The sequence below is a fragment of the Vulpes lagopus genome, chromosome 1, assembly GCF_018345385.1.
Source record: "Vulpes lagopus strain Blue_001 chromosome 1, ASM1834538v1, whole genome shotgun sequence".
Lineage (NCBI taxonomy): Eukaryota > Metazoa > Chordata > Mammalia > Carnivora > Canidae > Vulpes > Vulpes lagopus.
Window position 1 is genome coordinate 139357457 of NC_054824.1, and position 27030 is coordinate 139384486.

Sequence of the window (27030 nt, forward strand, 5' to 3'; positions counted from 1 at the left end):
TTCTGTCAGGAAGTAGGTTCTTGCTGCTATTGTTAATTATTGAAAAATTAAGTATGGGAAGAAGTGTGGGGAAGTTCTTAAATATGTAGAGATATGTATATGTGGAAAGAGAAACATATGGTTTTTTTGTCTCTTACAGTTACTTATAAACTAAATGAACTTAGCAGAACTTAATTAAAACAAAGATAGTGATTATTAATGGCCTGTATTTTTTTACTCCTCTTAACAAAGAATTTGCTAATATGGTTCTATTCTGTGGCCTAGAACATAAAAACTGTGCATAATAAAAGACATCACAAAAATCTATGGTGGGTAAGGAAAGGAAGAAGAGAAATCTACAAGTAACATGATTTTGCTCTAATGGCTGAAGTTTCCCCTAAAGGAGTTTACCTTCTTTGATGGATTTGAATAGGGGAGCTATACATGGGCTTGAATGCAATTTGGACATCCTATGTGATGTCAATCACACCTAAGCTAAGTAAACCCCCAAATGTTCTGTTTCAATATCTCTATTGCTAATTGCTCTGTGGAGTGACATATGAGACATGAAGAGTCCTGGTGTTGTTACAAACTTAGCTGGGCATAGCTAAAGGGAAAGAATAACCTAATTTGAACATTGACATCAGAATTAAGCGAGGAATGAAAGCAGATTCTGGGTAGGGTCACTTTCTGGTGAGTGCTGAAAACAGAAGGAGCTAGTATAAAGTTTAGAATCCTGAAATGAGAAACAATGACAGCAAATTATCCCTCAGTTCAGATAATAGTATCATTTTAATGAAATCCAAAGAATTAATATGTACAGAATAGTTCTCTTGACAAAGCAGAATTAAATGCTAAATTAGTAAGAAAAGAATACATGAAAAAAGAGCAAAGCACAAACATTTGGGGAAAAAAACCAAAAACCCGAAACACTCCCAAATATCCACTAGGTCAAAGATTACATTACAGAGGAATTTTTCCAAAGTATTTTCAACTGAATGATTTCAACTGCCTTAATTTTTTTAAACAGCTTTACTGTAGTATAACTGAACAGTAATTTGTTAGGTAAAACCAGAGCAGCATTTAGTCTTGGGCTAATTATTTCTCATTATTGAAGCAAGACCCTTCTGGGTTTTTTTACCCAATGTCCTGTTGAAGCATGTAGATTTCCAGGATGACTTAGAGGAACAAGTGTGATTCTTCTACCTGTGTCAGCACCAGTCACTCTTACCTTCCTGATGTTGGATAGTTTCCTCACACAGATTCACTGAGCAACTCTCCACTGAATACATGAGGGGAGTCCTCTGCAGACCTCCAAAGTTCTCTCCCTCTGAAGTTCTTTTTTCTCTTGCTGTGAACTTCAGCCACTGCGGCCTCCCTGGACCTCTCAGATCTGTCTCAACTCAGGGAATTCACTGGACTTGGCATCGGTTCCACCTTTTCAGTGCTGTGAATTAGAAAGTATCCAGGGCAGTCAGCTGGGACATTCATTTTCTTTTCCATTTCATGAGGATCCCTGCACCTTCAATGCTGATCTGCAGTGTCTTAAAAGTTATTATTTCATATATTTTGCCATTAGGATGGGGAAGTACAGTTTTTTCAGGTGATAAGGTAAACACTATCCCTAGTACTTTAAATTGGTTAGAAGTAGTTTCCATTAGTTTTAACTAAATAAAAAATTAATTACTAACTCGATGCAAAATTTTGTATTGTGTACTGCTGATTCAAAACAATTTTAAGATATGTTCAAGAAAAAAAGGTACATTCAAGAAGCTTACTCTCTTGTAAGGAATATAAAACATGAAGATTAATCATTGAAATGCAAAGGTCAAAAAGAATAAGCACCAAATCAATTGGATAAAGGGCTATGAAAGTTTGGATATGAACTATACAATAATAGTTCATATCCAATAGTTCATAATAATAGTTAATATCAATGCAGCTGAGAATACAGCTCACAGCATTAAGGAAAGTTTGATCGACAAAAACACTTTTGTGATGAATGGAAACTGTAGGACAACCAGAAGAGGTGAAATGGTGGTAGTTACAAAGTAAAGATAGACTGGTATAAAGCCAGGAAAAATGTCAGGTACCAGACAAAAGAGCAGCAAATTCTATCAAACATTTATGAAAGAAGTAGTAAAAGTTTTTTAACAAACTCTTTGAGAAAATACAGGACGAGGGAACCCTTCCCAACTCATTTTATGAGATAATTATAACCCTGATACCAAAACCTGACAAGACACTACAACAAAAGAATATCACAAACTAATAATATACGTCATGAACATTGACACAATAATCCTCAAAACTTTACTAGCAAATTAAATCCAGCAACATATAAAAAAATACTTCCTGATCAGTGTTGTATACCCCAGAAATGCAAGGTTTATTCAACCTTTGAAAAATCAATTAATGTAATTTACTGCATTAATATAAAAAAGGAAAACTTATATTAGTTTCTCAACAGATCCAGAAAAAGCAGTTGACAAGATTCAACACACACTTGTGATGAAAATACTCAAGAAGCCAAGAAAATATCTCAATCTGATAAAGGTCATCTAAAACTCCTTTAGCCTATAACATTCTAGGGAATGAAAAACAGAACACTTTATCCATATGAAAGGGAAGAAAGAATGGAATATGAATGGTCATTAAGCATATATGAATGTGTTCAATACTATTAGTTATCTGGGAAATGTAAATTAAAATCACAATGAGAGTGGGGCATCTAGGTGGCTCAGTCGGTTAAGCATCCAACTCTTTCTTTTTTTTCCTTGTTTTTTTAAATTTAAGTTTGATTAAATTTACATTAAACATATAATGTATTACTAATTTCAAGGGTAGAGGGTAGTGATTCACCAGTCTTATATAATACCCAGTGCTCATTACATCACATGCCCTTTAATGTCCATCACCCAATTACTCCATCCTCCCCTCCAGTGACCCTTAGTTTGTTCCCTATGATTAAGAGTCTCTTAAGGTTTGTCTCCCTCTCTAATTTCATACTGTTTTATTTTTTCCTCTCTTCCTCTATTATCCTGTTTTGTTTCCTAAATTCCACATATGAGTGAGATCATATCATAATTGTCTTTCTTTGATTGACTTATTTTGCTCAGCATAATACCCTCTAGTTTCATTCATATCATTGCAAATGGCAAGATTTCATTTTTTTAAATGGTTGAGTAGTATCCCATTGTATATATACCATATTTTCTTTAACTGTTCATCTATGGATAGATGTTTCAGCTCTTTCCATAGTTTGGCTATTGTGGACCTTACAGTATAAACATTGGGGTTCAGGTACCCCCCACTCCATTGGTATCTTTGGGGTAAATACCAGTAGTGCAATTGCTGGTCATAGGGTAGCTCTGTTTTCAACTTTTTGAGAAACCCCCATACTGTTTTCCAGAGTGGCTGTACCAGCTTTCATTCCCACCAACCATATAAGAGGATTCCCCTTCTCCACATCCTCACCAACATCTGTTGTTTCCTGACTTGTTAATTTTAGCCATTACGACTGGTGTGACATGGTATCACATTGTGATTTTGACTTGTGTCTCCCTGATGCCAAGTGATGTTGAGCATTTTTCATGTATCTTTTGGCCCTTTTTATGTCTTCTTTGGAGAAATTTCTGTTCATGTTGTCTGCCCATTTCTTGATTGGATTATTTGTTCTTTGGGTGTTGGGTTTGATAAATTCATTATAGATTTTCAATACTAGCCTTTTATCTGATAAGACATTTGCTAATATCTTCTCCCATTCTGTTGGTTGTCTGGTTTTGTCGACTGTTTCCTTTGCTGTGCAAAAGTTTTTTATCTTGATGAAGTCCCAGAAGTTCATTTTTGCTGTGGTTGCCCTTGCCTTTGGAAATGTGTTTAGCAAGAAGTTGCTGTTGCTGAGGTCACAGAGGTTGCTCCCTATGTTCTCCTCTAGGATTTTGATGTATTCCTGTCTCATATTTAGGTCTTTCATCCATTTGGAGTCTATTTTTGTGTATGGTGTAAGGAAGGAAGTGGTCTAGTTTCAGTCTTTTACACGTAGCTGTCCAATTTTCCCAGCACCATTTGTTGAAGAGACTATCTTTTTTCCATTGAATATTCTTTCCTGTTTTGTCAAAGATTGACTGTAGAGTTGAGGGTCCATTTCTGGGTTTTCTGTTCTGTTTCATTGGTCTCTGCATCTGCTTCTGTACCAGTACCATACTGTCTTGATGATTACAGCTTTGTAATAGAGCTTTAAGTTGTGATGCCATTGGCTTTGGTTTTCTTTTCCAACTTTCCTTTGGTATATGGGGTCTTTTCTTGTTCCATACAAATTTTAGGATTATTTGTTCCAGCTCTGTGAAAAAAGTAGATGAATTTTGATAAGAATTGCATTGAATGTATGCAATGGCAGCACAGACATTTTCACAATATTTATTCTTCCAATTCATGAGCATGGAATGATTTTCCATTTCTTTGTCTTCCTCAATTTCTTTCATGTGTGTTTTATAGTTTTCTGAGTACAGATCCTTTGCCTTTTTTAGTTAGATTTATTCCTAGGTATCTTATGGTGTTTGGTGCAATTATAAATGTGACCAACTCCTTAATTTCTCCTTCTGTTTCATTGTTAGTGTATAGAAATGCAGCTGACTTCTGTACATTGATTTTATATCCTGCCACTTTGCTTAATTCAAGCATACATCTCTTGATTTCAGCTCAGATCATGATCTGAGGGATGAGATCGAGCCCCACATCAGACTCCGTGCTCAGTGGGGAGTATACTTGAGATTCTCTCTTTTTCACTCTGTCTCTCCCCCTCTTCCCTATCCTTTTACCTCATTCTCTCTCTAAAATAAATAAATCTTTTAAAAAATAAAATAAAATCAGGGATCCCTGGGGTGGCACAGTGGTTTAGCGCCTGCCTTTGGCCCAGGGCGCGATCCTGGAGACCCAGGATCGAATCCCACGTCGGGCTCTCGGTGCATGGAGCCTGCTTCTCCCTCTGCCTATGTCTCTGCCTCTCTCTCCCTCTCTCTCTGTGACTATCATAAATAAATAAAAATTAAAAAAAATAAAAATAAATAAAATCAACGAGGTAGCATTACACAACCACCAGAATTGCTAAAGCTATAAAGCAACACAAACCCAAATTATGAAGGTAGGAAGGCATTGGGATTCTACTAGTGGTAGAGTTGGGACTCTCAGTGGCAAAACCACTTTGGTAAATAAAGAGTTAGCTGGTTTCCTGAGAAGTTACACCTACCCTGTGATCCAGCAATTCATTCTCATGTATTTATCTGCCAGAATTGAAAATGTATGTTTGCACAAAGATTTGCTGATGGTTGTTCATAGCAGCTTTATTTATAATGGCCAGAACTTAAAACAACTCAAGTGTCTATCAATAGGGGAATGAATAAACAAATTATAGTATGTTCATACAGGGGAATAATACTCAGCAATAAAAAGAGCCTATTGATCAATGAAACACCATTGACAAATATGCTGAGTGAAAGCAAGCTGGACACAAAAGGATACATGCTCTAATAACTCATGTGTATGAAGTATAGAACAGGTAAAGCTAATTTGCAGTGTTAGAATGCTGAGCAGTTTTTGGTGAGCATACTAGGAGGGGAATAAAGGAGCTTTCAAAGGTGGTAGAAATGTTTCATATCATGATAGCAGTGTGAATTATACAGTTGTAAGCATTTATCAAAATTCATTGAATTATACAGTTAAAATCAATGCACCTCACTTTTGTAAATTTTACCTCATTTAAAAAAACTAATGGAAAAATGATACAAATATTTTCATGAGTGTTAACATTTATTAACAGAATATACATATGTATGTATATATGTGTGTGTGTGTGTGTATATATATCAGATGTCTGATATATTCCCAAGAAAGTGAAGAAGAAGTTCTATATTTGACAGAAGCCTGTGACAGTACTTTCAGACATAAAGAAGTGCAGGATGCCAAATTTTGTTTATAGAAATTCTTGAGAACCAAGCAGAAGATTTATGTTACAATACTCTATCAAAATAAGACCCACAGATGCTTTTTGAACAGGAAGTATCATGTTAAAGCAATGGTTTTAGATAAGTATATGCAGTTGCAAGGGTGTGTGTAGAAACTAGAATTAGGTTGTGGTAGGAAGGGATTGCTGCTCTACAAAACTACAGCACATGGCTGCCAGTTGCTGGACAACTTTGCAGGCTGCAATGCAAAGGCCAAGGAAACAGTGCAGTGTATGAGCATCGTGGAGCATAAACAAGTCCAAGGACATTCTTTCAGTGAGTGAAGGACTCTATTTATTATTGAAATCTGGAAAAAGGATGGGTAATGGACTAAAGCCAGGGAGTATTCACACGGGAGCAGCCAGTCTATATCTTAACAACATAAGCATTGAATTAGCCTGAAGGCACAGAGTCAACACCCAATTACTGAGGAAAGTGCAAAGAGAAGAGACATTGCAGTGCATTGAATGTAAATGCCTAATAAATAGAGATGCCCTTGCCTATTCTAAAGACGCAATTAAGGACCTTCAGTTCCAGGAGCCACATGCTCTGGAATTAAAATCTTGTTTCTTTTTTCCCCCCTACAGATGGTAGATGTTCCTGCGCAAGCTTTATTCTAATACATTTTAGAAAGAGATTCAGGTCACCATTGAATCCATAGACAAGTATGGAGTATGTCTCAATAAAGTTAATTCTATGTGTATATAGGAGACAGAGGGTTGAGTACAATGATAATAATCAAGATTATCCCTCCCTGAAAATATAGATCTTATATTTCGGTTGAAGTGACAAAACTCAGAGGTAATGTGTTTTTTTTAGAAACAAACTTACATAGCCACATGAGTTTGTCCTCCTAACCATCCCTTTGAAGCTGCATGTCTCTTTCATCATTGGACCATTATTGGACACCTTTAATAATTGTGCTCCCCAGAACCTGTCACTTCTGATGTTACTAAATATCTGAAGAAAGACAAATCTTGACTCTTTGAAGATGTCTTTGCTTTTTTTTTCTTAAAACAATGGATAGTTCCTTCAATATAGACATTTCAGATAAAAAGAAAAGTAATCCCACTATGATTTAAAAAAAAAAGTGAGGGAGAGGGAAAGGTGTTGATAGAAACCGCTTTCCTTGTATGGAATGTGTTCTGGCTCTGAAGAAAAATTCATTTTTTAAAAGGATTGAGGAACTGTGCTATCAACGTCTAGATGTTTCCAAATACCCAGCTGTTTGGCATTCTGCAGTTCCTTCATCAGGTTGATTGAACAGTGAGTGTTTCACTTTACATCTGCCTGTTTGCTGCTGTGTAAACACTGCCATTAGCTTTGTTATCATCACTCCTGTGATCTGACCACGTAAATCAATCCTCACTTGCACAAGTCATTAATGTTTTATACTTTTCCAAGGATTCCTTATCTTCTGTGTTAGGACAGCCTTATTAGGTAGGTGTGTCAAGTGTGACTTGACCCAATTTCCAAAAGAGACATGATCAGGGCTTTGATGTCACTGACTGGTCACTTGTGCAAGTTAGGAAAGAGGGAGAGAGGATTGATTTCTACATCTGATTTCTACCATCTTCCCCTGGGGCTGTCTTCCAGGGAGTGTCATCTTAGGACAGGTCCTGTTCCACACTTGTGCTCCAAGGATTTTTCTCTCTGTGAAAGTTTCATCTCATCCTTTCTGAGAACTGATTTTTCCCTTTGTGTGAGAGAATATTTTCAACTACATCACCTATAGGCAGATAAATCATTTGAACTTATTGTTTTCTTATTTCATATTCTGATCTCTTTTTAAGTTGCTTCTGATTTTGCCATGGAATTACAAAATATTATTCCTTTTGACTTAGATATCTGAGTGAAGCGACACCCACGTTTATTATTCTGCTTAAGGGGAGAATTCCTTCTTGGGGGATGGAGGACGAAGAAAATTTAAGGTTATGTTTTGGAGTTCGTTCTCTTGAGTAAAGGAGCACCAAACTCCTTTAAGACTTGTAAGAGTTTTGCAAGGAAAATCATATAATAGTTACCAACCACACCGGTGGCCTCTTGTTACTTCAGGAATAGACAAAAGTCACAGAGGAATGAAGTTGCTTGATCTAAGATCTCTTAGAATGGAACATACATAATTGGAAATATAAACTGAGTGCTTCTGGTGTGCTTCTCCTTTACTCCACCCTTTGATTTTCTGTGTGAGCCCGGTTCCTGTTCTCTACCATAGATTTGTTATAGGCACGGTTTTAAAATTTAATTTTGCTAAACCTGGCACATACATCTAGTAAATATTCAATTTAGTTCTTGAGAGTATTTTTAGTTAGCCACTGTACTCCTCCTTTAATGTCTAACTCTTTTGCCTAAATTTTCATTTAAACTTTTGCAATTCGTATCCTGTACATCATATAAGCTCTTTAAAAAGCAGCATGACAAAGCTTATTGACAGGGTGAGGGGATTTAGTTCTAATTCATGTTACTAGCTGAATATACACATAAGTTTAATTCCAAAATATACAGAGCTTTCCAAGTAGCAACCTAGTGATATAACATAACACTTCACTACCTTCATCTAACCTTGTAACCTTGAGGTATACCTCAAGCTGTACTATGAACACAGGAAGTACTCAGTGATTATACACTGCATCTGATGGACAAAGCTTAAGGGAATAAAATTATTTCAAATAATAGTAAAACAGCTAAGATTTTATGAACACTGACTATGAGAGACTATTGTCCTCATGACAAGCCTACTTTTCCTTACAAAGATGAAAGTCAACTTGACCAATGTCACTATATTGTTAGGAGGTAACAGTCTTTCAGCTTTATACTCTGAAATACCTTCCTTTGAAGCCTCCCTCTTAGAATAGGGAATTCCAGCAGTACATCTGCTCAGGTTCTTACTTATTTCTAATAGTTTTCCCCCAATATTTTTTTATTTATTTTTTTTTAAATTTTTATTTATTTATGAGAGTCGCACAGAGAGAGAGAGAGAGAAAGACAGAAACACAGGCAGAGGGAGAAGCAGGCTCCATGCACCGGGAGCCCGACATGGGATTCGATCCTGGGTCTCCAGGATCGCGCCCTGGGCCAAAGGCAGGCGCTAAACCGCTGCGCCACCCAGGGATCCCCTTCCCCCAATATTTTTATGGGAATTCAGAGGGCTTGTCCCTGATGCCCGAGTAATGGATCAGAGACAGAGAATTTGAATATAATTTATGAACTAAAGCAATGTTTTGTTTATCCATTTGAGAATTGTTTGTTAAGTACATACTATATTCCTGGCACATGTAGGTGAGCATTTATGAAAGGAAAGTGGGTATACAAATTGTCACAATGCAGTGCAGCCTGGGTCACCACAAACCAGAGGGGAACTTCAGTAGAGGATGGAATGAGATCTGGTGTGTCACGGAGGCTCTGTCTCTGCACTCAATGTCCTCTTTCATTCCCTTTAGCATTCTTTCCAAACTACTTCTAATTCTCCAAGGTGGCAACCTTGACTCTGCTCTTTTTATTTTCTCACTTTACTGCAAACTTCTACATCCTCTACTACAAGCATTTCAATCCTCTTCTTTCCCTCTGACCATCACTTTATCACTCCCAGTCATTTCCCATTTGTACTTCCCACTTATTCTTCCACCCTTGCTATGGACTATGGATAATAACCTTGTCCATCTCCTCCAGGTCCTCTAGGATTTGGCCTCATAATTATTTCTTCTGATTATTTCCCCTCAGAGTAGAAATATACCCAAGTATCCCATATGCTTAAAAACAAAAGACATGACAGCAACAACAAACTTTACCTAGCCAGCTGAGGTGTTACTTTAGTCTTTTTTTCTTCTCTAATAAGCATACTCAAAGAAGGCCTCTGATGGCTGCTGCCACTTCCCCATCCGTTACACTTTTTTTTTTTTTCCGTTGCACTTTTAAATCAAGCTGTACTGAGACTCTTTTCTCATCAGTTCAAATTCAACGTTTTACTCTCAGCCTCCATTCTGTTTTACAGTTCATCAACATTTGACTTTGACCCAATTCCTTCCTCTTACTGCCTTCATATTCCTAAAATCCATAAAATTTCTCTCAAGTGGTATTTTCCTGAATATGCTTATAATATATGCTCATCACTCTTTAAATATCATTGTAAATATTTTTCTCTACCCTAAATCAAACATTGATTCAGCTTAGAATGACTGGTCCTCTTATCTATCATTTATCATGCTGAAATTCTCTGCATCATTCAAGATCTAAAGTGAGTATCATCCACTCTGTAAACACCCTGTTTTCTCTTCACCAAAATTTAGTGCTTTCCTCTGTACTTCCATACCACTTAATAATATCTTTCACCTTCTGACTTCTGTTGTTGTTTCTTAAATTATGACACTTTACAAAAGTAGAGGAAAAAATATATAACAACACTTATGCTCCAACAAACACTAACATTTTTTTATATTTGTTTTAGATATATCTTTTAGGAAAAAACATATACATATGACAAAACCCTCCCACTTTCCCAGAGAAAACCACTGTCCTAAAATGATTCTACTTAGAAGTAATAGACTATGTGTTCTGTGTTCTGAATGCCTACACATATGTCTATATGTGTCTAATAAATATACATATGAGTGTGTGCATATATATTTTCATGTATATATACACCCTTAAATACATAATATTGATGTCTGTGTTTAATTATTTCTATAAAGAGGTTCTGTACGTAGTACTTTGTAACTGGCTTTTTTGTGAAACCTATTTACTAATTAGTATAGGTTGATATGATAAAAGGGACCATTAATTTTAAATCTACATATGAATTCAATCACACCTACCCATTCCTGTATCAGTGGACATTAAAGATTCTGTTTGTTCCATTTTGCTATTACAAACATTGCTAGGATAAACATTTTGCACTTGTTTCTTTGTGTATATATAGAGATATTTTTGCATATATCTAGAGTGGCCACAAGGCTTTATATACTGATAGGAAGTTATTTGGTTGCTCTCCTCTATTCTTAATGTAGAGTTGATCTTTCTCATCTGAGTTTGTAGACACTTTCCTGGGAGTCATTAAGACAGTTCTTGATAGCTCTTTTCAGATCATCATTAGAAGCAAGTACCTCATGTATGAGACTGTGTCATAACTCTGTACATGAAAGGGGATTGCTGAATCAATATTGAATATTGCCAAAGGGATCTCCAAGTAGATTGATCCTATTCAAACTCCCACAAGAAATACATAAATATTCCCTTACTCCAGGTCATTGCCAAGAATTTATATAGTTAGACTTTTAATTGTTTTGCCTGGTGAATAATACAATTTACTAATCTTATTGGTTAGTAAATTACTCAGTAAGAATTTCACACAGGATAAGTGAAGATTAGCACTTTTGTATATATATTGGCAATAACTATCTGTATATTAAGAATTGTCTATCCAGGGGATTCCTGGGTGGCTCAGCGGTTGAGCATCTGCCTTTAGCCCGAGCAGGGCGTGATCCTGGAGTCCTGGGATAGAGTCCCACATCGGGTTCCCGGCATGGAGCCCGCTTCTCCCTCTGCCTATGTCTCTGTCTTTTTCTCTCTCTGTGTGTCTCTCATGAATAAATAAATAAAAACTTAAAAAAAGAATTGTCTATCCATAATCTTTGCCAACTTACACTGTGCTATTGTTCACTACTGACTTCCAGAACTCCTGTGTAGAGTCTGTACTAACACTCCGTACCATGTACAAATATGTACTTCCCTCTGCGGTATATCTTTTCACGTTGGTATGTTGTCTTCTGTCATAGAAACCATTTTCATTTTAATGCAAATACATCAAAATATTTCCATATGATTAGGCATATGTAAGTAATTGTCTTGAATGTGATCATTCTGAAGATATATGCTTATAAGTTATCTTATGTATTTTCTAAAGTTTTGAATTATTTTACACTTAGGTTTTTAAGACATCTAGATTTTACTTTGTTAAGGTGTAAATGTATCTATTTGGGTTGGAGATAAAAGAATAGGAAAATAATGATAAATTATACTTTTATTTTATTTTAGTACATATCTCCATGAAGATTTTCCTTAAATAACAATGAGCATGTATTACTTTTATCCTTTTAATAAAAACGAGATTAATATACAAACATTCATTTCTAAAGTCAGCAATATCAAGCACATTAACAATGTTGATTCTTGATACCCTGAAGAGAAGAAAAAAATTAAATACTATTCAATTGTAAGAGTTACACAACCACTAGAGAAAATTTTAGGGGTAAATTTTATGTGTAATTCCACCAATGGAGAAAAAAAAAGATCCTCGTAAGCTGGTTAGTCTTTTTCAAGTAGCAGTGACAGTGAACAGAATAAGTCCTTCATGGCTGAAATATAATTTTTTTTCTAAAAGCTCTATTCATTTATATTGTGATAAATGTGAATGTTTTCCAGAAGAGGAGTCCAGGTCAGCTAAGTACTATATCATAGTTTGTTTGTTTGTTTGTTTTGCATCTACATTTTTTTCTATTCCTTGAGAACCGATGCAGTAGTTTGGGCATTTTTGGAAAAGCCAAAATTCTGAGTGGAGTGACCATACAATGTAGGTGCTCAACAGTTTTTTTTAGCTGATTAGAACTAAAATTCTGTGTATCCATAAACAACGGTATATTGAAGCAGGACATTGAGCTATCTCAGGCTAAGGATAAGAAGATTCAACTCTATAAGTAGTGATCTTTTTTTTATTGTTTTATAAATTCTTCTTTGTCCTTGTTCACAGTGTTGGAATTTAAATTACCTTCACTGCTTGAACCCCCACAATCCAGCTATACTATCCTTTTCTGGGATACTTCTTACTCACTTAGAAAACAAACATCTACTGCTCCTAATTTTCTGAAACTATATATAGATTCTTGACTTTTTGACCACACTCATTTGCTCCTGAAATAGACCTATAATAGAGTAGCTCCCAATTATATTCTACTATGTACAAAACTGTCTCATTTCTGTGGCTAGTTTTGTCAGGCATGTGTTTGCCAATTACTGTACTTTTCAGTGAAAAATAAAGACCTACTGATAAGGACAACAGTCTTTCTGCAATTAAAAACAACAGCAGCAACAACAAAAAAATGGTAACTGGAAAAGTCTAGTTGTCTGTGGTCTTTGTTCAGGCATTTATCTTCTTACTTGATTTTACTTAAGTAAAATGAGAAGGATTGGATTACTTACTCTCCTAGACCATTCCTAGAACTAATATACTGTCACAACTACTCATTTAAGAGCTTGCTTTCATAATTTTCCATGTACCGTATGTTTACTTTACATTGTTATTGACATTATCCTTAAAACACTATTTCTCAGTTGTTTTCAGTGTAACATACAATTCCTAATTTATTGCAAATATTAGTTGTGTAAGATCAAATAGATCTTTTGCTTTTAAAGGTCATGCCCCCATGCCAAATTCCTTCATTTCACAAATACCTTCCTATAGAAGGTCGTTTATTCATGGATATCTGGCCAGTTATTCCAACAGAGACAGATAGATCCAAATAAGCTATTTACAATTACACAATCACCAAGAATAAGTTACCTGCTGCACTCTTGCACAATCTTCGTATATTCTTTTCTGATTGTTTCCCCAAACTCAATACAAGTTTTATGTTAAATATAAGCAGCTGGAGTTGAATTGAATATTAATTTATAAACACAAATTATGCAGAAATAGAACTACTATATTTTTATTATTTGACAAGGTAACTCTTCTGTCTTAGCTACAATACCTTTGAAAGGAAAAAAACATGGAATTTTTACAGAGTGACATTCCTTCATAAAACACCTCATGATTTCTCATAGTTTTTATACTATGGATGAAATAGGGTTTTTTAAATGTCTTTCTTATGCATTCGGACATACATAAAAATGCATGTTGATTTTAAGTGACATAGAAATGAATTCTTTATTTTAAAGTATAGTATTACAAAAGTTCCACAACATTTGACATAGAAAATATTTAATTTCCTTTGATAAAAGAGTACATGCATGAATGAAGAGCTTTAGTATGTTCAAAAGTAGAAAGAATTAAGTATCCTAAAACTCTGTTTTCACTAACTTAATCTGTAACTTTGATACATATCAAAAATAATTGTGAAAGAATAGTTTATGCAGTAAATCAGCTGATTCCAAATATAATATGGAAGATCACAGAGTCTTTCGAATGCAGGGAAACAAAAAGGGAGGGCTTCCCAAACTGTCAAGAGTTATAATAAAGCTGCATAAGTTATTTGTTATTGGCAATAGGAAGCAAAATCAAGCACTGGACAAAGTAGAGGACATAATAGTAAATCCACATAGTATGGATTTTGCATATTTGATAAAATATCAAAATATCTCTTACATCAGTAAGAGAAATTATAGACTATTCTGATAAAATAGACAGACCAGTGGGAAAAACACAAGTATATCCTTACCTTATATCATACATACAAGAATAAGTTCCAGGGATCCCTGGGTGGCGCAGCGGTTTGGCGCCTGCCTTTGGCCCAGGGCGCGATCCTGGAGACCCGGGATCGAATCCCACGTCAGGCTCCCGGTGCATGGAGCCTGCTTCTCCCTCTGCCTGTGTCTCTGCCTCTCTCTCTCTCTCTGTGACTATCATAAATAAATAAAAATTTAAAAAAAAAAAAAAAAAGAATAAGTTCCAGATGGATTGATATCTAAACACAAAAATAAAATTTCTTAAAGAAGAAAATATAAAATAACTTTATAACCTCAGATAGGGATTTATGAAAACAAGATGCAAAATATTATATAATGCAAAATTTCACATATTTATAACATAAAAATATAATTCTTAAGTACAACAAAAGATCATACCTGATTTAAAATGCAAGCTACATGCAAGGGAAATGCATTTACAGTGTACTCATATGGCAAAATATTAGAATCCACAACATATTTTTAACTCTTTGAGGAACCTCCACACAGTTTTCCAGAGTGGCTGCACCAGTTCACATTCCCACCAACAGTGTAAGAGGGTTCCCTTTTCTCCACATCCTCTCCAACATTTGTGGTTTCCTGCCTTGTTAATTTTCCCCATTCTCACTGGTGTGAGGTGGTATCTCATTGTGGTTTGGATTTGTATTTCCCTGATGGCAAGTGATGCAGAGCATTTTCTCATGTGCATGTTGGCCATGTCCATGTCTTCCTCTGTGAGATTTCTCTTCATGTCTTTTGCCCATTTCATGATTCGATTGTTTGTTTCTTTGGTGTTGAGTTTAAGAAGTTCTTTATAGATTTTGGAAACTAGCCCTTTATCTGATATGTCATTTGCAAATATCTTCTCCCATTCTGTAGGTTGTCTTTTAGTTTTGTTGAGTGTATCCTTTGCTGTGCAAAAGCTTCTTATCTTGATGAAGTCCCAATAGTTCATTTTTGCTTTTGTGGATGTATCTTGCAAGAAGTTACTGTGGCCAAGTTCAAAAAGGGTGTTGCCTGTGTTCTCTTCTATGATTTTGATGGACTCTTGTCTCACATTTAGATCTCTCCTCCATTTTGAGTTTATCTTTGTGTATGGTGAAAGAGAGTGGTCCAGTTTCATTCTTCTGCATGTGGATGTCCAATTTTCCCAACACCATTTATTGAAGAGACTGTCTTTCTTCCAATGGATAGCCTTTCCTCCTTTATCGAATATTAGTTGACCATACATTTCAGGGTCCACTTCTGGGTTCTCTATTCTGTTCCATTGATCTATGTGTCTGTTTTTGTGCCAGTACCGCACTGTCTTGATGACCACAGCTTTGTAGTACAACCTGAAATCTGGCATTGTGATGCCCCCAGCTATGGTTAAAAATAGACCTGCCCTATGACCCAGCAATTGCACAGTTGGGGATTTACCCCAAAGATTCAGATGCAATGAAACGCCGGGACACCTGCACCCCAATGTTTCTAGCAGCAATGTCCACAATAGCCAAACTGTGGAAGGAGCCTCGGTGTCCATCGAAAGATGAATGAAGAAGATGTGGTTTATGTATACAATGGAATATTACTCAGCAATTATAAACGACAAATACCCACCATTTGCTTCAACGTGGATGGAACTGGAGGGTATTATGCTGAGTGAAGTAAGTCAATCGGAGAAGGACAAACAGTGTATGTTCTCATTCATTTGGGGAATATGAAAAATAGTGAAAGGGAATATAAAGGAAGGGAAAAGAAATGTTGGGAAATATCAGGAAGGGAGACAGAATATAAAGACTCCTAACTCTGGGAAACGAACTAGGGGTGGTGGATGGGGAGGAGGGCGGGGGGTGGAGGGGAATGGGTGACGGGCACTGAGGCGGACACTTGACGGGATGAGCACTGGGTGTTTTTCTATATGTTGGTAAATTGAACACCAATAAAAATTAATTTAAAAAAAATAAAAAAAAAAGGATCCACAACATATAAAGCGCAACAACTGACCAATTTAAAATATTTAAGCACTGAATAGAAAAAAGAATAATGGAAATTTAAGAGACAATTCAAAGAAAATGTTATTAACAGCCAATAAATGTGAATAAAGATATTCAGCTTCCCTTGTAATCTCTAAATGATTTTAAAACAACAGATACCACTTTATATTCATTTGTTTGACTAAAATAGGAAGAGGGGAACAGATCATTATTAGACAAACACTGTAATAATAACGGTTACAGACAAGATATACTCACTGATAGATGCTAAAAGTAGTTGAAATTTTGAAGAGAAACCGGTTTTGCATAGTCTTAGAGTATTTCCCTCAAAGTGTTTATTAACTACAAAGTGAAAGAGAGTAATTTCACCATCGAGAATCCCAAACAAACACCACCTTAGCTAAGTGATTAAGGTCAACAACATATGTTGATGTCACAAGTCTCTTGATTCCATGCACCATGGAAATGTCATGTCTGTAGCCTTGTTGCACCCCTCACAAAACCTCCACATAATCTCATTTCAATCTGACAGAACATGAGATAAACCCAAATTGAGGGATGTACTACAAAATAACAGATCAGTATTCTTCAGAACTGTCAAGACAAGGAAAGACTGTGGAAATGTTACAGATTGGAAAAGCCTAAGGAAAAAATGCAACTAAATGCAATGTGGGATCTTCAATAGGATCCTAGAACGGAAAAAAAAAAAATTAGAGGAAAAATGTGAAATTTGAGTTAAAGTCTGACGTTTAGAGAATTGTATTGTGCCAATGTTAGCTTCCTGGTTTTAATAATTGTACCATGGTTATATAAGATGTTAACCTTAAAGGAAGCTAGATGAAAACATATGGAAACTCTCATTTAATATTTTTGCAACTTTTATGTAAGTATAAAATTATTTCAAAATTAAAAGTTAAAAAGAAATAATGAAAGACATGTAGAAAAACAAACTTTCGTTAATTGTTGGAGAGAGTTTCAAGAACAATTTTATAACATATGGTAAAGTTTAATATAAGCATGCTCTTTTCCCCAACACAATATCTTCTAGGCATATACTTTAGGGAATTATTTTCAAATTTTGAGTTGTAATCCATTAATGGGTAATTAAATTGATTTAGTGGTTACTTTAGAATCTTTGAGAATTCAGAACAGAACAATGGGAGAGAATAGAAGAGCAAAGAGAATGTCAAAGCATATTACAGTAACAGAATTGTTTTGTGAATATAAAATTTATGTATGTGTGTACTGTGCCAGCACGTACAACTGAGCACACTTAGAGAGGCGGGAAGCACCCAAGACTTTTATGTGAGTTGTGTCTCTGTATCTGAGCAGTGGGAAACCTAGCATGCTTGTACACCACACTGTTGTATGTACTGGATTTTGTTGTCAAATATATTATCGAGGATGGGTGTCAACATCAATTGTTTAGAGAAGTTCTCGCACTTTTAAGAAATAGGTTAGGATAATTAGAAGGCTTGTTTGTCAGAGTGAAAAATTGGAAACAAATGTGGAGTTAAAGAAAAACGATCAAACTGTACTATGCATATATACAATATAGAGTATTATATTCCAGGAATTGACAAATATGTCCTATTGTCTGCTTTTGTAAATTAAGTTTTATTGTAACATGGCCCCCAATTTATTTATGTATTGTCTGTAACTGCTTTTAGTTATAAAAGCACAACTGAGTAGCTGAAACACAAATGCATAACATAGACTGAAATAGTTACTATCTTGCCCTTTACAGAAAAAGTTTGCAGACCCCTGCTACATAAAAAAATTATGAAAGTGGAGCTACATATATCCACATGTAAATGGAAAAAGCAAAATGCCCCATGGAAAACAGTTGCAAAATATTATACTATTTTTAGGACTTTTAAAATATTTGAGATATATGTATATATGTAGTTTTATTATATTTATATAATAAATATGTCATATAAATATAATAACTTATAATACATAATAAACACATTATTTATAATATTTATTTGTACAAATACATTTTATATATATACACATATATACATATATATACACGCAGTTTTTTTGAAAACATGTATAGTTTAATTTTTCTGCATAACAAATGACCACAAACATAGTAGCTCACAGTTCTATATGTTAGAAATATGAGTAAAGAATGACTACATTCTTTGTTCAGGGTCTCACAAGATTGATATCAAGTTATTGGGTGGGGCTGGGGTCTTAACTGAGGTCGGAGGTTCTTTTCCAAGTTCATTCAGATCTGAAGGAAAATTTTAGTTCCTTGTAGTATATAAAGAGACTCCTGTTTTCTTGCCCTATTAGCTGAAGTCCTTACTGCCTGCATTCCTTGTCATATGGCCCCTTCTATTTTCACAGCCAAAGATAGAGAATTCCCTGTCATCATTGTCAAATGACAATTGAATTGTCATTACATTTTGAATGTCTTTCACCAAGAATAATATTTTTAAGAGATCTCTGAATAGATCAGGCTCTTTGCAAATAAACTTCTATTGTTAAGGTCAGCTAACTTGAGATCTTAATTACATCTGCAAAATCCAGTCACAACAGCACCTAGATTAGTGTTTGAATAATAGGAGGAGGTGAATGTACAGCAAATGCTGGAGACCTTGGGAACCATCTTAGAATTCTGCCTGTACAATGCAGTAGAATGATAACCAAGTAATAATATTTTCAGGAATGTTTACTCCAGGAATAGTTAGATACAGGCATATTTATTCTAAGAGATAGATGTCTTGAAATACACCCATAATATTTTTTCCTCAAATAACTGTAAAGAAAATATAGCAAATTATTAAAATGAAATTGTGTTATGCACTTAACACATAGATGTCCATTATAGTATTCTTTATCTTCTTTATATATGAATATTCCCAATTAGATAAAAATAAATTTGTCTTCAAGTTTCATTTCAAATCCTTCCTCTTAGCTGAGCATTTTCTTTTTTTCTCTTTCTTTTTTTTTTAAGATTTGGTAAATGTTTTTATTTTATTTTTTTTTTTTATTGGAGTTCAATTTGCCAACATATAGCATATCACCCAGTTAGCTGAGCATTTTCAACCTTTTTTTCATTCTTGTTTAACCACAGCCTCTTGGCATTTTCATAACTCTTATCATCAGAGTTAATACAATCATTTCTGAACGTCAAATGCATGTCATGGACCATTTTATGCCACTTACATATGTTGCCACTAATCAATATATGAAACCTGTAAGAAAGGTATGAATATCTATGGTCCAAAGTTGAAAAACAAGGTGTGACCCACTAGTTGAGTTTCTGATATTCTCACAAGTGGAGAAGTTTGATTGAGTTGAAACACTTTGAATTTTTCACTTCATCTAACTTCATTAATAACAGTGCCTGTGTCTTCCTTGGTACTAAATTCTTGAAGGCAAAGTGCCTTGGTTTATTTAATTTTCATAACTCATAGCTCCTGAAACAGTAATGCTCATATAATAGGTACTCTTCAAATTAATTACATGCCATAAGAGGGTTCCCAGCATCTGGTAAGAAGGTGCAGTAGAAGACTAAAATTCCTTTATGAATAAGACAAGTGTATAGGCGGGGGGTGGAAGTGGGTAGGGATTTGATAGAGGATCACATTTTGATGTTGAAAATCAATGATAAAATTCTATTCTAATTCTGATGCTTGGAATCGTCCCCTCCAAAGACTGGAACATTCCATTACCTTTTAACAATGAGGACTTCTTTTCCATGTCCTGTTCTAGAGGTTCATTAGCTGTAACCTTTTGGTTCTCACATCTCACCACTTTGCTGGAATCTCAAATACTCAATAATCTTAAGAAATAAATGTTACGGTATTAACCATGCATATTAACAACAGCACTTACAAATTTCACAAAGAATTAGAACGTCATAACAGCACACCAAAAATCTCACTGTGGAAAATGTACTGAGTGTATATTTATATTTATTGATATTTAATCATACTCACTTTTGATGATCCAGACCTGGTTATGTAATAGTTACAGATAGAATTGGGCTTCGATGTATGTAGGATAAATTATAACATGTGATGAGCTGTTAAAACTCCTACTCTCAAATATGAATTTCTCTCCTAGCTACCAGCAAATTCCTCAAGAGTTACTCCTAGAAGGTATTCTGACTTGCCAGGTGCCTAGGTTTGCTGACTACAAATACTACAAGCTATACTAAAGCATGATATTTCCTATACAGACCTCATTAAATGCTGCAGGCATGATATAAATAGCAAGAATAATGAACCAAAGCTCAAAAGTATGGATTCTAGAAATTTGTACAACAAACTCTGTAACTTTGAACATATGAAATAAGTTATGTAGACCTTGTGTGATTCAATCCTTAAATCAGAATAATATATCTTACCTCATTGTATCAATTAAGTTATATATTCATGCTTCAAAAAATAAGTATGACTGTATAAAGAAGGCAGATTTTTTTCTGCTCTCTCTCTTTTTTACATAAATTAAGTCTGGAGCTAGGCTTTCCAGGGCCAACATATGGCTTTATGTGTTTTTCAGCAACCTAGGCTTCTTCTGGGTGTAATATGGTCAGTCCATAGTTGTCAGTGTCATTGATTAAGTTCCTGCCTTGACATCTATATTCCAGGTAGCAAAGAAAGGAACAAAAAAATGTGCAAAGTAAGCCAGCTATATCTTAATGTGGTTTCTCAGAAGCATCTGCATAATCTTTCTGCCTGTGTTGGCCTAACATTTTACCATGCTATTTGTAAGAGAAGTGAGAAATACAGTATTAGGAGATCACATGTCAAATTCGAAGTCAGGCATTCTATTTTCTAAGGAAGAAAGGGAGAAGACATATTAGTGTATGATGAGCAGTTGCAACTACATGAGTTAAATGTAAGGCCTGGGCAGATAGTGAGGTATAACTTCCACATTGTAGAGTTATAATTCCATAAATCTTTGTCTATAAAAGCATGTAAAAAATCCTCACCATATGCACATGCACACATATATTTAACCTGCCTGTCAAATTTATGAATATGAAAATCTAGCATAAAACACAATCTTTTTGATATGCACAGCTTTTTAAAAATAACATTTCCATGAGGCACTAAAGCTTTAATATCTACAACATTCCTAAAAAGGGAAAAAAACATACACATACCACACAGCTTAGAACCTGCTATCAATTCCATTCACAGTGGCAGAATGGCTCTAATAGCAAAGACATTTATGAGTCATAAATTACCATTTATAAATGCAGTGTTTAGTGTTCATTTCAATGGACGACATATGGTCGCAACATTTCCAAATAGCTTGAACTGATAAATAGGCCACTGAAGTGGTTCAATTTGTTAAAATGCTAACACATTAACTCCTGCAGGAGTCAGGCTGCAGGTTTGCATCTGAAATGCTGAGCACTGACTTTGAGATTGCAAGATGCTACCTTTGGAAACTGGGCAAGGATTTATGAAGTGGGGCTCACAGTCCATTTTTCATCATGATTTATATGATTCCATGTGGAGAGACTTAGTGATCCATCAGGAGAGAACCCCACTCATTTCCCTTCAAGTTTCAGAATAAGACTGCCCCAGTGCCAACAATGTCCTACTGTTTTAGTTGAGCTATATCTAGTGGACATGATTGGGGGCTAAGGAATTTCCAGATATTTTAGTACAAATTAGTGAAATCCTGTAGTCTTTCCAAGGGGAGAGAAAAGAACCAGTAGAAAGATATATGACCTACAGTTAGCACATTTTTATTGGAAATTTAGAGGGTCCAGCGTATAAGGAGCTAAGAAGTAAATAGCTGAACAAATTGAAAACAATAAGTAAATTGCTGAACAAACTGGAAAAAAAAAAAGAGAAAAAGACTCCTCTTAGATATGTCAGAGAACGTAGGTCACTGGAGAAACTGCTGAACCCAAAATTGGAGAAATAGACAGGCATATAAAAGAAATTCACAACTTGCCAGAGTGGAGACTTATAACCAATACTTAAGAAAACCTGAATTGTAATGGCCAAATTTCTAGAGGCTCAGTGAAGGGTGAATCTGAGCATTATGACCTCCAGGGGGTCCCAATTTAAGGGACTCACTTTTGTGAGTTTTAACTGTCAGCACATATTAGAGAAAAATCCCCTTGTACTTCCAGCAGGAGGAGAGAAATGTAACCATTTTGAAATCTGCCAGAGCATTCTGTTCTTAATAAGGCCTGTCCTTAGGAGAAATTCTTATCAGAGCCTAATCTATTGGGGTTTATAAGATCCTACCCGACCTTATGTAGACCTATGGAGAGATAGAGAATTACCTAACTCCAGCCTGCTGTAGCCTTCTACACAGGAAAGGGAAATATCTCAGCCTCCTCTAGCCTTCCATGTTGGAGAAGGGTGATACCCAATGCTAGCCAGCCTGTCCAGCTGAGATTAGCCATCCAGGGCATAAGATCACTAGAAGACTGAGAACTAATTCTACGAACATCCTCTCCCCTCACACCTTACCACTATATTACTAATGACCTATTTACTACAGTTCCATGTACACAATAAACATGTCTGGCTTCTGGCAACAAATCACAAGGCATACTAAAAGGAAAACAACAACAACACAGACTGAAGGGACAGAGAAAACATCGGAACCAGACTGAGACATGGCAGGGCTCTTGATTTATCAGATGAGGATTTTAAAATAAGAATGATTAATAAATGAAGAGCTCTAACAACAACAATAACCCCTGCCAAAACAGACACCATACAAGAATAGATGGATATTGTAAGCAGAGAGGAAATTTCTGAGAAGGAATCAGAAAGAAATGCTCGAGATAAAAAACACTGTAACAAAAATGAAGACTACCTTTGAGGGTTTATCAGTAGACTGGACATGGCTGAGCAAAGATTCTCTGAGCTTAAGGATATGTCAACAGGAATTTCTAAAGCTGTAAAGCAAACAAAAATGAGTGAAAAAATAGGCCAAGAATATTAAGAAATGTGGGACAACTATAAAAAAATGTTAACAGATGCATAATGGGAATATCAGAGGCAGAAGAAAGAAATGAACAGAAGTATTTGAAACAATGACAATGAATTTCTTCAAAATAATGTTGAGTATCAAACCGCAAATATAGGAGAACACAAACAGAAAAACTATAGCTAGTCATATCATATTTAGACTCCAGAACATCAAAGATGAATTCTAACAATAGAGCATCAAAATGCATGAGGCAAAAACTAATATTTCTACAGGGGAAATGGTTGAGTTCACTATTGTAGTGGGGACTTCAAAACCCCTCTATCAGAGTCAACAGATTGAAGAGGCAGAAAATTGGTAAGGAAATAGGAATCAGTATCACCATCAATCAAAGGTATATATTCTATATCCTTAGATTGATTACTTCATCCAGGAACAGAAGGATTTACATTCTTTTCAAGCTCACAGAAACATTTACCAAAATATATCACATTCTGGGCCAAAAGACACCCATTCTTTAAAAATTTTTTTTTAATTTTTATTTATTTATGATAGTCACATAGAGAGAGAGAGAGAGAGAGGCAGAGACACAGGCAGAGGGAGAAGCAGGCTCCATGCACCGGGAGCCCGACGTGGGATTTGATCCTGGGTCTCCAGAATCACGCCCTCGGCCAAAGGCAGGCGCCAAACCGCTGCGCCACCAAGGGATCCCCCATTCTTTAAAAAATTTTAAAGAATAGATAACTATACAATGTATGCTTTTAGACCACAATAGAATCAAACTAAAAATCAACAACAAAAAAATGCTTGGAAAAAAATCCCTGAAACACTTAGAGATTAACAACACACTTCTAAATAATCCAAGTTTCAGAAAAAGAAATCTCAAGAGAAATTTAAAATAATTTGAAATGAATGAAGATGAAAATACAACACCAAAAACTTGTGGGAGATAGCAAAATTAGTTCTTAGAGGGGAGTTTAAAGCACTGAATGCATACATTGCAAGTAAAGGAATACCTAAAATCAATATTCTAATCTTCTACTTTACGGAACTGGAAAAAGAAGAGCAAATTAAATTTGAGGTAAGCAGAAGAAAAGAAAATAATAAATATCAGAGCATAAATCAATGAAATTGAAAACAAAATCAGTAGAAAAAAGCAACGAAACCAAAAGCTGGATCTTTGAAAACATCAATGAAATTAACAAAGTTCTAGCCAAACTAAAAAATAAAAATGAGAGAAGATATAAATTACTAACATTAGAAGTGAAAGTAGGGACACCACTGCAGATTCTATGGACATAAAAAGAAACAGATCAATTCCTTGAATGACACAATCTGCCAAACTGACAAGAAGAGACAGACAATATGAGTGGGCTTGTATCTATTGAAGGAATTGAATAAATAATTGCTAATCTTAAAAAGCACAAAGTACCAGACTCGGGTCCCCTGGTGAATTCTACCAAACCTTTAGGGAAGAAATTACACCAGTTCTCTACAATATCTTCCAGAAAATAGAATCAGAGGAAATACTTCCCAAATCATTCTTTGAAACCAAGAGATAAAATACTCAGACTAGTCAACAGGATACTTAGGAAGAAGAACAAAGTCAAAGGAATGATGCTATGCTGTCAAGATTTACTATAAAACTGCAATAATCAAGGCAATGTCATATTGGTGAAACAAAGACATATAGACCAACAGAACAGAGTAGAGAACTGAGAAGTGGAACCGCACAAATATACTTAGCTGATCTTTGACAAAGGTAATACAATGAAAAATAAAAAGACAGTCTCTTCAATTGGATGGAACAATTGGATATACATATGCAGAATTATTAATCTAAGAGTCAGACTTTGCACTTTTCATAAAAATTAACTTATATTGGGCCATACACCTAAATGTAAAATGCGAATCTATAAAATTCCTGGAGGAAAACATAGGAAAAAATCTAGAAGACCTTGGGTTTTACAATGATTACACACTGCACCAAAAGCACAATCCATGAAATAAATAATTGATAGACTGTACTTCATTAAAATTAAAACCTTCTGCAAAAGACACTATCAGGAGAATGAGATGAGAAACCACAGACTGGAAGAAAATATTTGCAAAAGACATACCCTGACAAAAGACTCTATCTTAGGTATGTAAAGAACTCTTAGAACCCCAAATAAAGAAACAAGCCAATGAAAAAAAATTATTTCACACACACAAAAAAACTGCATATAAGTGTTTATAGCAGCTTTATTCATATAGCCAAAACTTGGAAGCAACCAAGATGTCCCTCAGTAAGTGAATGAATAAAACTGACAATAGAGAATTACTTGGTGCTAAAAAGAAATGAGCTATCAACTCACAAAGAGACATGGAGGAAACTTAGATGCACATTATTAAGTGGGAAAAAAAGCCTAGATATTATATGATCCCAACTATATGATATTCTAACAGAGATAAAAACTATGAAGACTGAAAAGATCCATAGTTGCCATTGGATAGGGAGTAGGAGAAGGGATGAATAGGCAGAGAACAGAGGATCTTTTACAGCAGTGAAACTATTCTGTCTGGTATTATAATGGTGGATGCAAGTCATTATACATTTGTCCAAACCCACAGATTGTACAACATGGAGTGAACCCTAATTTAAATTATAGGCTTTGAGTGATAATTATGTGTCAATGTAGGTTCATCAGTTGTAACAAATTGCTCTGGTGTGGGATGTTGATAGTGGGGGTGATTATGATTGTGGGGACCAGGGGTATATGGAATCTCCATGTATTTTCTGCTCAATTTTTCTTTTTTTTTCTTTTCTTTAAATATTTTATTATTCATGAGAAACACAGAGAGGAGAGAGAGAGAGAGAGAGAGAGAGAGAGAGAGAGGCAGAGACACAGGCAGAGGGAGAAGCAGGCTCCATGCGGGGAGCCTGAAGTGGGACTTGATCCCAGGTCTCCAGGATCATGCCCTGGGCCAAAGGTGGCGCTAAACCACTGAGCCACCCAGGCTGCCTTCTGCTCAATTTTTCTATGAATGTAAAACTTCTCTAGAAAAATAAAGCCTATTTTTAAAATGAATTTAGAAAGGAGGAACAGGGATTTGGCAAATTTTGGAGACAGCCATTATTCTAGCCTTGCCTGATCACCATAACTATTCACTCCGCCTCTGCTACTACCCCGTCTCATTTAATCTACCATCTTCTCTTGAGATATGTAACCCCGAGCTGGGCCTCCTCATCTTTCAAAACTTTCTTGCCAGAAAGCCTATGATTCATCCCACTGTAATTATTACATGCTGTTATGAAAGCCTGTTTTCTTTTGCTAGGGCCCATTTTCCCTGGGGACAAGAACCATGCTTCTCTTTCTTTCATCCTGCTGTAGAGAGGCAATATGGGGGTAGTGTTTAAGCAAGAGGATTTGGGAGCCAAACTGCTTAGATCTGAATCTCAGCTTGAGCACTCGTTAACTGCATTGTGCTTGCCAAGTCATTTCACTTCTCTCTGCTTGTCTCCTCATCTGTAAGGTGGGGATAATAATAAAATCTATTGCAGAGAGTTGTTGAGAAAAGTAGGAATAATAATAAATGTAAAGGGCCTCAAGGAGTGAATGGCACTTAACAAGCCATATGGAGGTCTTAGTTTTCTTTCATTATTCCAACCCTGCACTTGGCCACAATGTTACCCTCATTGGGAACATTCAGAATGTCACTTTTCT

The 27030-nt window shown here is 35.5% G+C and overlaps 1 pseudogene; it reads right to left on the reverse strand.

Annotated features, from left to right (window-relative positions):
• Nucleotides 1–27030, reverse strand: part of LOC121487522 — a 128843-nt pseudogene that overhangs the window by 3793 nt on the left and 98020 nt on the right.